Source organism: Cryptomeria japonica, chromosome 10 (genome assembly GCF_030272615.1).
Source record: "Cryptomeria japonica chromosome 10, Sugi_1.0, whole genome shotgun sequence".
Taxonomy (NCBI): Eukaryota; Viridiplantae; Streptophyta; class Pinopsida; order Cupressales; family Cupressaceae; genus Cryptomeria; species Cryptomeria japonica.
The window spans coordinates 868,109,676-868,123,833 of NC_081414.1; positions in this window are offsets into that span (position 1 = coordinate 868,109,676).

The following is a 14,158-nucleotide window of genomic DNA, read 5'->3' on the forward strand; positions in this document are numbered from 1 at the left end:
AGATAATTAACCTAGATGTTGCTACTACTGGTGAAGAATTGTAGCAACCTGAAAAATCAGAACAATCAGAAGACTCTAAGATATATAAGATTAAACCATTCTGAAAATCATATTATTGGTGATAAGAATAAGGTGTGATGACTAGAAGAAGGTTAGTTGCTGAAGAAGTATGTTTGATTTCCAAAGATGAACCTAAAGATGTTGTTGAAGCTTATAAAGATGAATTAGATCAGATTGAAAATAATAATACTTGGGAACTTGTTCCTAGACCTAAGGATAAGAATGCTATAGTTACTAAATGTGTATTTAAAAAAAAATTGAATGGAGCCAATGAAGCTGTCAAAAATAAAGCTGGATTAGTTTGCAAAGGATATTCATACAAAGAATAAATTGATTATGAGGAGAGTTTTTCTCTTGTGGCTCGACATGAAGTTGTTAGACTATTGTTTTCATATGCTACTTATAAACATTTCAAGGTATATTAGATGGATGTCAAATCTACATTTTTGAATGGTGGTCTTGAGGAAAGAAGTCTACATTGAGCAACCTAATGGATTTTAACTATCAGATGATAGGGATATGGTATGTAAATTGAAGAAAGCTCTTTATGGGTTGAAACAAACCCCTAGATCCCGGTATGCTAGATTACACAAATATTTGTTGAAATTGTGATTTAGCACTAGTACAACAACAACAATATATGACTAAAAAACTACCAAAAATTGCATATAAATGACTAAATTTGATCACGTGACCATTAGTAATGTATTGCCAGTCATGAATCATGTGACCAAATATATGACTAAACCATTTTAGTCATTTATTGGTTGTTTTGATTGATCAATTTAGTCATTTATTTAGTCATGGTAGTCATTTATTTAGTCATATATTTAGTAATTAATTTATTCATATATTTATTCATTAATTTAGTCATTGATTGTTGTTGACTGGTCATTTATTTAGTCATTAATTTAGTCATTGATTGTTGTTAAGTGGTCATTTGTTTAGTCATTGTAATCATTAGTTATCGTTAATCGGTAGTATATTTAGTCATTTTAATTTTATTGATTTCCAAAATATCATGTCGAGGTCTTCACAATTTAGATAAGGTAATACCTTGCAAGACATGTACTTTATTCATTTCATTCTCTTGTTTCTCTCAGCTAGATATTTAACCTCTATTAGTATAAAGGATGCCAATCTAGAGGAATTGGACTTTGTATTAGTTTAGCTATAAATGTAATTCAAAGTTACAAGACCAACACAAGATCTAGCTAGGTGATTCCTACTATCCTCCAAATTACAAGTTAACACATAGAAGATTTATCGATGACTATCTAATCTTATTAATTCACAAGTCCATTTGAATTTGATGAGGTGTCCAACAAATCAAAAATCACCTTGGAGGTGTCAAAATTAAATTGAAAAAGATGCTATACATGATGGTATCAAAGCCAATAAGAGGATTACACATAATTTGAAGAGTTCTACAACTAAATTTAAGCTACCAACTCTTGGTTACTAGCAACAAATGAATATGGAAAGATGGACTCTAAGAAGCCATAAACATTTGAACAATTCCAGGTAGATTTTGAAGTGACATTGAAGGAAATATTTAACAAACAAATCCCCAAGAATGGATCTTTCTAGATTCCCTCTATGTAACCTACAGTTTTGATACTATCTCCTACAATGTTTGTAAAGCTTATTATATTAACATCTAGAAGGGCACTTTGATCATAGCCGTCATCAAGATGGACACCATAAGACCTTGTAAAAGTAAATGCAATTTGCATATCTATCAATGTCACCTTGGATATGAAGATATCTTTGATATATCCATTGCTTGGAGCATATTTAAACTTGATACCATATCTTGAATTATATAGATTAAAATTTTCAACTTCCATATTTGGGATTCCCTTAGACATCTCATTGCCTAGAACAAGGCCAACACTTGTGGGTGTTTCTTTAGTAACATGATGAATGATGATATTGGAACTAAGATGCCCATAGGCAATACCATATTTATCCCAACAAATTTTGATTGAGATCTGTATGCGGGAAAAGTAAATCATCATGAGTTCTTATGTAATAATTTTTAATGCAAACCTTTGAACTCGAATCTACATAGAAAAAATAAATTTAGTAGCAATATTTTCCTTTAGATATTTTTAAATTCTTATCTAATTCCAACTGCTAAACATATAACCATAAATAATTCTTATTTAGTATTGGTAAGAAGAATACTTTTTGGTCTAGAAACTTTAGTGATTTTTTGAGAAACAACAAAAATTATCCAATACTATTTGATGCTCGATTTCATTCCAAGAGCTAACAACATGAAAAATAAACCCCCAAAAAAAATTGTTGATAGTAAGTACCAAAATTTTAGTTTGAAACCCACTATATGTTTATTTGAAATACTGTGTATTATTTAAAAATAAACAAAATAATGGAATTAATTATTTTTTGTCACATCTCCTTACCTAGATTGAACAAATTCCTCTAGCTAATACCATGAACTTGACAATGTCAATCTCTATGTAGGAAGAATCCTAATAGGATATGTCCTTGAGTAAAACAAACACTTAATATTAGGGAAATAGTTTTAGTCCCTACATGAAATCCTCATTTATGTGCCTAGCGAGTTTGAAGCATTGAAGCAAGACATGCCTTTTTTGCAAAATCCAAAAGCTCAAATTTAAAAAATGCTAACAGTAATAGTCCTTACATGGAACCACTATTTTTATGCCTAAAATCTCTATACATAAATCCTTGTTTAGGCTACTTGCCAAGGTAATGGATAAATTAGAAAAAAATGTTGTTTTCTATTTCTGTTTATGATGTATCCCCTCAGCAAAATTTAATAGACCTATTAATGATCACATCCTAATTCTTTCAAATCTCTCATATCACAATGCACTCTCTTCTTATCTAAAAATAATATCACATAAACAAAATATCTAGTGTTAGGTCAAAGGCCTTGACAATGTTAAAAAAAATGAAATATGTAATAGAAGCCCTCAAAATTCCAATAAGAATATTGGTTAAGAAAACTAAGAAAAATTAATATGCTCAAGCACTAAAATCTCATGAAAGAAGATTTGGTTCTAGTTGATGATGAAAAACCTTATCTCTCTTTTCTTTATTGAGTAACCTAAGTCCACATCACATGTCTTAACTACATATACCCATAATTACATTGGTATGCCTATATATTTACATCCATACAAACTGAAGTCACCTTCAATGAACATATTAATTTTTTAAATTACATATGAACTTGCAGTAATCATAATGGAATCCTTTTTCATTTTCTTATAATGAATTTCCATAAATTAGCAAAAAATAAATGTTCATATAGAAGAGAGGGTAAATTTAGAAGTTTGTGTAATTCTAAATTTTTGTAGCCAAAATTATGCAATTTGGATGTTAGTTTGGTTCGAGAAAAGTTGCATGTCATTTATCCAATTTTGGTCGTAAGCCTAAACTATGTAAGGTCTGCATTTCAAACACCATTTGGTTATATTCTTTATTTGTATATGAGTCAACTTGTAGATTATAGTCAAAAGGATTATTTGTTATAAGCATGTAGTAAAATGTCAAAAGGAGTCTTGAGGATTGCTCAATATAGGGATATTTAATATTGTGTAATGGTTTGTAGCATTAGTATTCTTTTTGGAAAAAGGGAAGAGTCTTTATTATTTGAGAAATGCTAAATAAGATTTTGATTTCATCTTTTTGGAAAAACCCTTAGAGAAACTTTTAGTCAGAGAAACATTTATTAATGATGACTATCCAAGATCATCTAGTGTAGCAGTGGTGGAGGCTAAGGAACAATAGTTAGGGGATAAGAGAACACAAAGAGCATCAAGCATTATAAAGAACAGTTAGCTTTGAGTTAATAAGCAATAGTTGTAAAATTCAACAAGGTGGGAGGCTCATTCAAAACTCATAAACCTATTGCTTTTACTTATTCCTTTTTTCTTCAAGGCTCTTTCCACCATAGATTGCTTTGTTTATGAGATGTTTCATTGTTAATACAAGGAGCTACGTGTTACTAACAATATTTTTTCTTATCTTTGTATGTTAAGTTTTTGAATGTTAAAGGAGGTTATAAAAATTCATGGGCTTCCCAGATTGCTTAGAAAATCATTCGTTGTTTAGAATGACCATTTCATCTCCAAAAGAAGATACAATTCACAAAAAATTATAATTAGTTTGAGCATCATTGTAACATTTCTAACAGTGGATGTTTCAGAGAAAGGTATTTTTTAGAATCCTTGTTGATGATAGTAAGGTCCTTATATAGAGCACATTACTAGGCCAAGAGGATCCATAATCCAAGCTATCATGAGAGGCTATTTTGATTAAATGAAGGTATTGAAAAGAGCATAGATCAATCATATGGTATTAAAGGGAACTTTCATGAAGACAAGATTTAACACTTCTTCAAGTTTTTAGGTTTCCATCCAAGAATTGGTGACATTAAATACAAAACAAAAACAATAATAGGGAAGCATTAAGAAGAAGTTGTGTTTCATGTATATCTCTACAATAAGAAATGAGTTTCTATGATTTTTTCACAGAGATTAGAAAGGTATATAATGAAAAAACCCATTAGATTTCGTAAAAACCTAGTTTGTAATTTTGAAGAAAAATTCACCAATCCGAAGGGAAATAGTTAAAGGTTTTGGTTTCCTTACAATGGTTGTTTGATCAAATAAGGAGTACCAAGATCATATTAAGGGCCATTTTTGAGCCAATGGTGTTATAGTAAAGAATGTGTAAATACATGGAATACTTTCAATAATGATTCCAAACCTTAATATGAGTAAATCAAAGTATTGGGACTTGTGAAAGCTACAATAGTGCATAAGGAGTAGCTCTACCAATCATGCCATGGTCACAAAAGAAGATCTCAATCTATGGAAGGCTAGATCCATAGTAGATATGCATTTTCAGTAGCATAAATAGAAATCAAGAGAGTATGTGTAGTCTGAGACACAAAGATAGTTTTTTGCCAAACACAAGTCATAACCCTATAAAGGAATACAAGGTGTAGCTGCAATGAGCTTAAGGTTGCAAGGAATATATAGAGAAGCTATAAAACCATCAAAGGACAAAAATTATTGAAGGAGATAGTCATACGTTGACAGTGAAAATAAGTCAAGGAAAGAGAGTGAAAAGCATAAAGATAGCCCAATTCTGAAGAAATCAGAGGTTTGTATTACCACAAGCATAGTGAAAAGGTAATTTGAAGAAGAAACCATAAGATAGAGAGTGCATGAGAACAACCATTCGGGAAAAATTGCACTCCATGAGCACCCAAGAATGGAAGGATAGTCCCAGCCAATCAATGACAAAGATACCTACAATGATAGAAAGACAATATATTGCTAAACACTATACTTAGAGTAGCACTCAAAGAGGTATAGAAATGAATGAAATGATTAAAGAGGATATTTTTGAGAGGCATGAAACATGTGTTGAAGGTACTCCTTTAGCATTTTAGTGTTGCAATTATTTTGTGCCATGGAAGAAGTAAGATAGAAAACAAACTATCCTTCAAAGAATATATGCATTGTCTGAAGGACAGAGTCACAGTGAAAGACACAGTCCAAAGATCTTAGGATTATAAAGAAAAAACAATGAGAAAAACAAGGTCTTCACACAAAGGTACCATATCAAAACATGTGTTATTCATTTACATGTTGTTACTCTGACATTAAAATGATTATTCATGACTATCATCAAATGATAGAGAGTTCATCACAATCCACAAAACCTGTCAAAAAAGTAGTTGCATGGTATCAATCAATAGTTACATGATTAGTAGCATGAATATAAACCCTTAGAAAGTTAATAAAAATATAAATATAGGAGAATTGGATTAAGGGATAGTTACATCACTAAGGAATTATCAGTCTAGGTATAGGAGCCATAGTCTTATAAGTGATATTAGTGTAGCAGTGGTATATGATTAGGGTGCATTGGACAAAGAATGAAGATTGATTAAATAGTCAAAAAGGCACTAAATTTTCAAAGGGGAAGTGATACCTCAAATTACAATGTAATGTCTATTACAAAATCATAAGACAATTATAGTATACAAATAGTGAAAGATCTTGTATTCATCAATAGGTATGAAATATAGAATAAATCATCAGTCTTTGGCCCAAATGAAAATGTAAGATAAACATAATGATTAAGTCCCAAGTTGAGAATTCCTTCAATGGAATAAGAGCATGAGAGTAGAGATTTTGACAACCCAGTAAGGGGATATGTGACAACCTCGTGAAAAAATAATAGAGGTATGTAGCAGCAGAAGATCTAGATCAAACAATGGCATAAGAGAATGAGAGAATGCAATTACAATTTAAATAAGTAGACCTATAGTTTGCCATTAATTTAAGGAAATTTTAAAGCATGAATTTGGTGTTACAGTGATGAAAAATTCATGAGTCATTACTCAAGAATAGTGTATTCACTATTGTAATAATGCAGCCAATAAAAGCTTACAAAGCATAGTTCTTGTGATAGGGATAGATCTAAGATACAGATCATTTTAGTACAATCAAGATATAAGAGAAAGGAACAATTTGTCATGACTATCATAGGCATTAAAGAGTATTGTTTATGATCAAAATAGTGGTAAAGAATGCACAAAACATTGAACACTAGATACATTTAAAATGAAATGTCTAGACAATGATAGATACATCTATAACTGCAGACTTATAAACACATCCAATTTTTACATCCTTTAGTATGGAGTTCTTGGATCATAAATAATTTTAGTCTATATCAGCTAAGCAAAGTTAAAAGTATTTTATTTCTTCATTCCTTTATTATATAACACAACAATTAGTAAAAAATTATGCAGATAAGTGCACGCATAACTGTGCAATGTCACCATTTGATGCACTAATTACAACTATGGGTTTATTCTTTCCATCGATTAAATTGATAATGTGAATATAATTTAAGAATTTATAAAACTTGAAAAATGTAAAATAACCATTTCAAGACTTCACAGAAACAACCAAATATAGAATAATTACGATGAGAAACATAAATTTTAATGAATAGTCATCTATATATACACACTTTGGCAAAAGCTTTATTTAATTTAATTATTATCGTTGTGGATAACATTTAAAAAATTCAATGCTCAATAGACTATTAAATTTAAATTCAAAATATGTACTAAAACAATAAGAAAACAAATCCATAAATATTGGGATATTTAATCTTTGTTAACATAAAAGAAGAATCATGTCACCTGGATCAATCCCATTTGTATTCTAAGGTGAGTCCAATGGAGAAAGGATGGTTACATCTTGAATGTGAACATTGTTGCATTCACCATACATATTATTTTTACAATATTATAATTATAGTTGAGGTAACAAATTATTAAAAAGACAATAAGAGTCTACATTGAGATTTGTGTATACTAGTAATGCAAAGGTTTGGCATGCATGTAAAAACCATCCACCTAATAGAGGAATTAACATGAATGCAAACCTGCCGTACACTGGATGTATATTCCAGAATGGTGAATTTAGGAATGTTAGATTTGAGGTGATGACATCAGTTGAGTCTACCACCTCAACAAGGTGAGGCTGGGTGTAGAATATGATTATAGTACCAATCCCACCAAATAGATCCCTGCCCATCAATAGTACCATTGTCACCTATGAAAATGAATATACCAACCAAAATATTAAAATCTATAATAAACTAACCAATGCCATATAAAATATTTAAACTAATGGCTTCCACAACCATCTAATATTAGCATCTTTTAATGATTGGCTGGTCCTCCTTCTAAGCAAGAAGGTAAACTAAGAATCAATAAAATATTAGATTTTCATAATATAGTTGTTTAACATTACACCATAGAAAGTATCATGGTTTGTGAAGTGTATACCTGTACTTGCAAACACAAAACACTAAATAGATCATTACAAGCATGGTTAATGAATTTAAATCAAAGAAAGCTAAAACCATAACTAAGCGATCTATCGCCTCCTAGTAAATGCGAGTATGAATTTTGCTCTTAGATCTTGTTATGTGAATTCTAGTGACCTGAATACACTTAGATGGAGGATTTGAATAATGAAGATGCATGATCTAGCAATGATGGCATGATTAAGCTACATGATTTCATGATTATTCTAGAAAATATGCTAGAATGAAGATGTAATTAAGCTAAAATTGAGCATGATAACATTGCTTAAAATGATAAACTAGAAGCTAGATGCCTATAGTAACAATGCATAAGATGAAAATGAGATGGGATCAATTAGGGAAAAATAAGATGAATTTGGACCCTTTGTGCTCCAAAATGAGGTCTATTTATAGGATTTCCAAGGCTAGGGGTGATGTGGCAAGAATCAATGGTCAAGATTGATCTGAAGATATCAACGGTTAAATTGGAGGAGATTGGCAAAGGGGGTTGGATTAAAGGGAACATATGTCATATTTATGGTGACAAGTGTCAAGAGGCTTCTAGAAGAGGTTAGATGAAAGGGAACACTTAGTGACAAGTGTCACAAAGCTTCTAGAAGATGTTGGATGAAAGGGAACATGTGGGTAGGTAGAATCAGTTAGGTTTAGGAATGGTTAAAAGTTAGGAGAATTTGAATTTAGAAATTCAATTAATAGGAAAAGGTTAATTAATTTCAACAATTCATAATTGATTTGTTTTAATTAATCAGAGATTGGAAGAAATGATTTTGATGGAGAAGAATTAATTAATCAAAGGGGATTATTGAAATGAACCTATTTAATAAATCATTAGATTTATTAATAAGTAGATGAAAGGGGGTATTTAATCAAATTGTTCATGAATTCAATTAAATTGGGGAGGGAGATTAATTAAATAATTTCTTATTCAATTAATTATCTTCAAACAATTTTTAGGTGTATACATTTTACCCCTCTTTAAAGCGAGGTGTGATGATGTGTTGATGCAAAGAATAATCTCATTTTGATAATGATAATGGTTTGATAGGATGCCCCAACTCTTTATTGCTAAATTCTGGTATGATGATTCCCCCTCGAGAGATCAATTGAGATAATTGATCTTTGGAGTGTTTTATGAAATTGATATCCTGATAGATTTGATTTGATTTCTACAACTGTGTTTGATGAAAATATGAGTTCTTTGATTAACTTGATTTCTTGGATTGATAAGATTGATAAATCTTGATTGATTAGATTGATAAGATTGAGATTTATTCTGGTTTCAGGAAGGATACATCCTGTATAAGACAAAGATGATCAAAGCATCTGGTTTCAGGAAGGATTCATCCTATATAAGACATGATCAAAGTGGCTGGTTTCAGGAAGAATACATCCTGTATAAGACATGAATTAGAATTAGATCATCTGGTTTCAGGAAGGATACATCCTATATAAGACATGATAGAATCAATTAGTTTTTGTAGGCACCTAAAAATGGTCAATGCTTGCGGAGTCATACTTTAACATTTGCGCATTGCCTCATTTTAGATTTTTTGCGTCGCATTAACATTTCTCCTATGATTCGCACTTGATCTTTATCATTTGCGAGCATCGAGTCATTCTTCTACATTCTTCATTTGTCTCACTTTCGAATTGGTCTTGTCGACAACAATCTTCAGTCATGATTTTGGTCAATTTTATCTTGTCGCATCAATGTGCGTATTCATTTCTCATCATTTTGGACATCATCAATCCTAATTAGGGTTTTGTCCTCTTATAATTCTTATCATTTTGCAACCAATTTGTCATCGATCATCGTCGTCCTTCTCAATCATGTCAATTTGGATCAATTAGTCATTGTTCCTCATCAATTGGTGCCTATCAATTTGGTCTCTTTATCAATCTCGATTAGTTTGTCAATCAATCAAATCATTTATCGCATTGGTCATTTATCAATTCAAAATCATGATCGACATTAATTATCTTTTGTCAAAACCTAATTGTCATTCTCACATTGCTAATTCATCTTCTAGGGTTTCATGCTTTAATCATTTAACCTTGTGTGTCATTTCTTCCTCTAGGATTAATAAATTATTTATTTATCCTAAGTCTTCTCATCGCAATTAAATGTTCATTTAATTGGCTAATTATTCCTCTTTTTGTGAATTAATTAATAAATGACAAATTATTAATTAATTTACCTAATTCTTAATTCCTAATTTTCCTCTTTTTCTAATTTTCTAATTTCTAATTCATCTAGTTTCTATTCCCTCCTATTTCATCTCCTAATTCCATGGGAATGACATTTCAATTTGTTATAATTTGTCATAATTGACAATCAATCAATTTTGACATAGAAATTTGTCATAATTTGTCATGAATTATCAATCAATCAAATTTTGCATAGAAGGTGCATAATTTGTCATAATTTGTCATAATTGACATGTTTGATTTGCAATTTCCATTTGAATTGAATCATGCTAATTTCATCTTTTTCTCCAATTTCTCTATAAATTGGATGAATTTCTTCAATCACAATCTAATCACAGAATCAGATAATCAGATAATCACTTTTTCGAGTCAATCACGCTTCAAGTACTCTTGTGCCAATGTCAATCTTGCTTTCACATTAGGTTTATGCACTTGAAGGTGAGATCCACAAACAAAGGCTATTTGGAGAAGAAAGAAGGACAATGGAGCCACATGAAGAAGCATTCAAATCTAAATTTGGTTTGCTTAGTTTAATCTTGAATGTTTTATTTTCATGTCTCTATTGAGTGTGTTTTAGGATAGATCATTGCATTTTAGTTTTCGTGATTGAGCTAGACTACTATTTGATATTTGCTTGTGATGATTTCCAATTTCCTAACCTACAGGTTTGATTGATTGATTTTATTTGATAAGGTTGATTAGATAAAGAACTAACAGTTTGTTGATAGCAAGTTGCAGAAACATTCAGATATGCTGATGTTGATTCTATTGAGAGAGATAGCATAAGATTTTTGCTGGGTCAACAATATCTGAAGAGATATGAGTCATTCATCTAATTGTGTATACACTTGTGATGATACTTTTATGATTCCGGCAATAGATTTAACCTTGGATGAAAGGAGCATGTGGGATCCCATAAAAGAATGAAATGCAAGCTTAAATGCAAATCAAAATGCAAAGCTATGACTAGACCAATCACTGGATTATTGCATTTTTGTCATCATTGAGCTTTTGAAATTGGGAAGTGAGTGCAAACATTGATGGTATAATTAAAACATGATGACCTCAACACTATTTTCCTGGATTTTGATATAGCAAGTTAGCACAAGCATCGAGGTATAATTGAACCTTGATGACCTGAGTGTTGCATGCATAAAACAGGCAGTATTAATCATTTTAATATGCAAATCAGAAATGTCTTTGATGATACTCTTATGATCATGTCCCTAGACAAATTTGAACATATTAATGATTAATTTTTAGTCAATAGACAAGAAAAATATCATGTTCCTTCCTTGTTCCTCTAGTCAATGAAATCCTAGAGTCACTCAGAAATCATGATAGCGAAAATCAATATAGAAAAGTTGAACAATCATGTTAAAATAATTATCCAAAAGATATTATCCACTGAAAAGTGTGTGATGTTCTTAGATTGACTTTGTGATAGCTTGATAATTGATAGTTTGATCTTGTGTTCAACATTGGATGTGTCTCATTTTTCGCTTGATAAGAGTTGTCCAATTGTCATTCTACTTGTTTGATTAAGCTCAGAATGATCAAGAGTTTGACCCTAGCTAGGTGTAGGATTTTGCCCCAAGCCTAGAAACAAAGTCATTATGATATATCTAATGATCCAAACCATGGCAACAAGCCACCTGGGATGTCTACATATGTACAAAGGCTTTTTTATGATCAGTGCTGATGGAAAATGAATAAATGCAAGCAGACAGATAGCGCCTGTTTGCCAGGTTTTCATCATCTATTTTTATTGCACTTTTTCTCATATTTGATTCTTTTTAATTTTTTTTAATTTTTCTAATTTTTCACTATTTTTTTATTTTTTTTAATTTTTCAAACATAAAACTTTTTTAGATGCATGCTATTGATAGGTTCCTCGAGCTGATCTTCATCTTATGTTGATAGTTGATATCCTCATGATCCAAATACTATTGTGACCACAAATGGACCTAACCAGTTTGGTTCAAACTTTCCTTTCTTTTCTCGATCTGCCTGATTGTGTGGATTTTCCTTTAGCACTAGTTCTCCAACTTGAAAGACTGGTGGTTTAACCTTATGATTGTAACTCTGACACATTCTTTGTTGATATACCTTTAAATGATCAAAGACATTTTATCTTTGTTCATGAATCAGTTCTAACTCTTGTAGTCTAGATACTCGTTGTTCTTCATCTGGGATGAAACCTTTTAGTGATACACGTAGAGAGGGTATCTCTACTTCTATTGGTAATATGGCTTCTGATCCATATACAAGAGAGAAAGGTGTGGCACTTGTTGGTCTACAGATACTAGTATGGTAGGCCCAGAGAGTAGGGTTCAATTGAATATGCTAATCTCTTCTAGCATCATTCACTATCTTTTTGAGGATTTTTAGAATAGTTTTGTTAGATGCTTCTGCCTGCCCATTCCTCTATGGATAATAGGGTGTGGAGAATCTGTGCTGGATTTTGAACTTCTCACATAGCTCTTATACATCTTAATTTTTGAATGGTCACCCATTATCAGTGATAATGGTCATTGGTATTCCATAGCGGTAGATGATGTCATTGAAAATGCAGCAATTTGTTTTCTTGTGATGTTTGTGAGAGGTATGACCTCAATCCATTTTGTAAAATATTTTGTAGCTACAAGAATGAATTTGTGACCATTAGGTGAAGAAGGGTTTATCTTTCCTACTAGATGCAGACCCCATTAACAAAAAGGCCAAGATATTGCTAAAGCATGAAGTTCTTGTCCTGGTGCATGAATCAAATTCCCATGGATTTGAGATTGTTTGCATGTCCTTGCTATCTGAAAAGAATCTTGTTCCATAGTCGACCAATAATAGCACAGGAGTATGATTTGTTTTGAAAGGGTAAGACCACTTGAATGAGTGCCACAAATGTCATCATGGACTTCATGTAAGGCTTCCTCAGATTCTTCTTGTTTCAGACATCTTAAGAGAGTAGCATCTAGACCTTGTTTAAATAGGGTATCCACGATGAGAGTAAAATGGGATGATTGGTGAATAAAGTTTCTCTTTTGGTTCTTCAATAAGTCGAGAGGTAAGGTGTTGTCTTTTAGGTATGTGTAAGTTTGGCCATAGCAGGAGGAATTATGCCCAATAAGGTGATAGATAGCTTGGGAATCAGGACAATTATGAGTAGTGCAAAACAATTCTTCCACCAGGAATTCATAATGCTGTTGATTTTCCTATGTTTGAAGGAGAGAAGCAAGTGTACCCATGGCATCTGCTGATTTGTTGTCATTTCATGGAATTTGCTGAAAAGTTTTTTCTACAAAGTACTTCTTGATATCATCAACCATCCTTTTATAATGCATCAATTTTCATCTTTTGTTTGATAATCATCATTGATTTGATTGATGATGAGCTGAGAGTGTCCAAAGACTTGAAGTTGTGTAATGTTCCATTCTATAGCCATTTTGATACCTGTTACCAAAGCTTCATATTCTACTATATTATTGGTGCATGGAAATCTTAATTTGTATTCTTTTGGGATTGTATGACCTTGTGGTGTAATGAATAGAATACCTGCTCCTGATCCATGTTGTGTTCTTTTATTGATGCTTTCTCCTGGACTAATATTCGAGTGATGTATTGTAAGATATGGATCAAACCCTAGAATGTCTATATACAACCATCTTTTGATTTGCCATCTTTTGAAGGGTTCCAAATATTTCTGTCTTGCTAGTTTTGATAGAGAGATTGTTGGATGTAGATCAGTTGTGTCAATGATAACTGCCTCTATTGGTTCTATTAGGATAGGTGACCTCTTTTGATAGGATTCAAGTAAAGTGTCAAATCTCCCATATTTCAGCACCTCGAGGAGGTTTTCACCATTAGATGGGTCCTTTATTTTTACTTTTTCTTGGTCTAATGTTACCAAGAAATGGTTTTCAGCATTAGACCTGATATCATTTTCTTGATTTTCATTTTTGTGACTAGGAGATGT